Genomic DNA, 3,389 nt, shown 5'->3' on the forward strand with positions numbered 1-3,389 from the left:
TTTAGGTGAAATTTGACCAAAACTATTTACATACTTGTATGCGTGTTTTTTGTATTCATAAGAGTTCAGCAATGAGGCAGTGCATCTGGTGAAATCCTTCTGATACACTGCCTTGAACACGCACCAGTCGACTATCACACATAATATGTCTTATTCATTTCATCATGTTTTTTGTGTTTTTGTCTTCTTTCTCTTGCATGCTCTGCTTTCATGCAGTAAGCCAAGGTGGGATGGCTGCAGACATTTGTCCAGATCCGGGGATTCCTGAGAATGGGAAAAGAACTGGCTCCAGCTTCCAGTAGGTCCTCTTTTTGTTCTCTTATCTGCTGCACTTGTCCTTTTTAACTGCATGACACAGCTTTAATCAGGCCTGGGCCTGCTGTTTGACACGTCTGTCTGAACTCCCATACCAATAGGCCATTACCACCAGGACCTTTGGTCACTGCTACTAAGTGGGTTTCTAATGCCCTTAGAGAAAAACCAAGGGCCATTACATGTTCTGCATTTAATGGAATACGAAGTGGGTGATTCTGAAAATAGAAGACACAAGCGGTTTATAGACATTTGACAGAAAGTGCTTTCATCTAACAAAAGAAGGATGCGTCAGAGACATAGAGGGTCTGGGGTTGATGGTATGACTCATGTAGCTGGTCGATCGCTGACGGTCATTTCAACTTCGGCAGGGTCGGAGCCAGCATCCAGTTTTCCTGTGACGACAGCTACGTATTGCAGGGATCAAAGAGCATCACTTGCCAGAGAGTGACTGAGACCCTGGTGGCCTGGAGTGACCACAGGCCTATCTGTCGGAGTAAGTGCAAATATGTCTCTCTTTTCCCCTGCTCAGACACTTTCTGTAGGGACGTTGTCAGATCCTGTTAAGTGAGATGTGTACCACATGGCAGTAGGGAGTAAGGCCACATAATTCATAGGAATAGTTGTGCCACACAAATTTAACAAAGACAATGCTAGCCCATGCAAATATATAAAAGAACATGTCTGGTTTTGAATTATGCATTTAGGGTTATCTTGGTGACTGTAGCTCTGTTCCAAAATCTAGTGTGCTCTCTATTTCTTACATCTCAGTATTTAAATCAAAATGGGCAAAAAGGCAGTTTGAAAGATAATCCCTTAATGCATTGCAAGAGTAACACCTCATTTTGATAGTCTTTAGACATTCTACTAAATGACTTTGCAGTTACATCAACAAACAGACATTACAGTATTAATAGACTAATAGATTTGCCACAGTATCAATGTGTGTTTTGTACTTTTATGCTTATTCATTTTACAGTTACCTTAGCAACATGCTAACATCACACTAGGTGTGTCCCAATTTGCGTATTTATGCATTATTCCATGCCAGTTTTATTCCAAACTTTAAATACCCAGATTATGTGCTTAATTAACCGAAGAAAAAAAAACACTTTCCACAGCTTTCCTTCCACAGCAGAGGGGGAGGGGCTATCAGACTGTGATGTTGGAAGACAAACTAACCTAAATACAGATTTTGGGTATAAACTGAAACATTGTGGTACAGTATGAGCTGTCCAGGCTGGGTTTATTTAGTAAAACTGTGTTTGTTTTGCTCTTGCTTATGACTTCACTTTTGTTCTTAGTTTATTTTTATCCACATCTATTAATTTCATCAGGCAGATAAATGAGGAGTGATGTTTACTTTTAATTGGTGCTGTCATTAACTAGAAAAAAGAAATAAAATCCAGGTTTAATTAAAGTTTTGCTAGTTTTTGCAAACATTACCTCCATAACTCTGATGAAATCAACATGTTCATGTTCAAATTTTATATTATTCTTTTTCTTCTTACCTTATCCCATGCAAATAAATGTACACAGTCTTGCGGCTAGATGTACCCTTAAGATGAGACCTGAAGTGGGGCTGTATTGAAAGGCATAGAGGACACAGGCCTCCAAATGAAATTAATCAGAATGAAATAAGGCAGTGTGTCAGAGTGGCAGACGGAGGAGTAACCATGTTTGACAATTTCTTTGCACAATTCTTGCCGATCACCGATTGATCCAGACACTTTTTGTTTCAGTAGTGCCAAGTAACCTTTTTAAAGACAAGCCTTAAATGCCTTCATCGCCTTCTTCCTGTGATATGTTAGGGGAGTGAGTGTATAAAACAGGAAGTTAAATACATTTTAGCCTTGTGATTGCGATTAACAACATAAATTCTGCTCTGGCTCACACAAACCTCCTGTATTCCGCCAGAGAGGACCGCGGCTGTAACGCATCATCATTTAGATTAATTTTGTTACTGCTTTTGACATTTTTGCAATAAATAAATTATTGTAATTGCATCTGTCTGTCATGTTTTTCTTATACTGTACATACATGTTTAGGTTTATACAGTGGTGTATAAAGTACCTGAAAGCCATACTCAAGTAAAAGTACAAATAACTTACCAGAAAATGACTTTGGTAGAAGTTGAAGTCACCGATTAGAATATTACTTGAGTAAAAGTCTTAAAGTATGTGATATTTATTGTACTTAAGTACAACAATTATTTTTTAAATCTTAAACATACTTAAGTATTGAAAGTAAAAGTACAAGTAAAAGCAAAATGGAAACTAAGTAAATAAATAAATATATATATATATATATATATATAAAAATGTTCATACACTGCTTGAGTAGCAAGATTGTGTTCAGTTTTAACTCCTTCTTCCATTTTGTATTTTTGGGTAAGAATAAGAAGCACTTCATCCGGTACTTAGTGTCTTTTATTCCAACGTAAGAAAACATTACTGGAATCTGCATCTTAAATAGCATTTAGATGTATTTACACAGTTTATGTATCTCAGAGGGGACATGGATGCATTTAAACTGCAGTTACAAATGCATAAATAGGCCTAATGTTTTGTTTTTAACATAAAACGTTGAATACTGATATTTGAAATCATTTAAAACTTGAATAAAACCAGAAACAAATTGTCTTAATGTGAAATTAAAACGGCCAGTAGGTGACAGCAAGTGACTGTTAATGAGTGAGTCATTGAGATTCAACTGATTCATTCAAACGACTGATTCATTCAAATACAAACCATTTGACTGTGTTAATGAGTGAATCACTGAATCATTTATTCAACCGATGTGTTGAAAAAGCTGATTCATTCAATAAGTAAACACCGTCCATTGCTCAGAGACGCAAAACAGTGCTGTGATCTTTGTTTGGAACTATTTCTGTTGGCAAAATTGAGCAAAAACAAGCAATATCATGTCTAAAATGTAGGCCTAAGTCACTTATTGCTTTACTAAACTTGTATAAAATGATTATAAAATGTGTTATCGTGCTGATTATCTGCAGAAAAACGGTAGTTTTTGTGTGATATAGATTAAGTTAACTATATTAAATTATATAAATATAAAAA

The 3,389-nt window shown here is 36.1% G+C and overlaps 1 long non-coding RNA gene across 1 annotated transcript in view; it reads left to right on the forward strand.

The window, feature by feature from the left end:
- Nucleotides 1-225: 225 nt before the first annotated feature.
- The window catches only part of LOC107565075 (uncharacterized), a 6,760-nt gene continuing 3,596 nt past the window's right edge, over nt 226-3,389 (forward strand). The window contains exons 1-2 of the long non-coding RNA XR_001606321.1: nt 226-298; nt 684-808. This is a non-coding gene — a long non-coding RNA (uncharacterized lncRNA). The remainder of the gene's footprint in view (nt 299-683; nt 809-3,389) is intronic.

This window comes from Sinocyclocheilus grahami, unplaced genomic scaffold (assembly GCF_001515645.1).
Source record: "Sinocyclocheilus grahami isolate Dianchi unplaced genomic scaffold, SAMN03320097.WGS_v1.1 scaffold980.1, whole genome shotgun sequence".
In the NCBI taxonomy this organism is placed as follows: domain Eukaryota; kingdom Metazoa; phylum Chordata; class Actinopteri; order Cypriniformes; family Cyprinidae; genus Sinocyclocheilus; species Sinocyclocheilus grahami.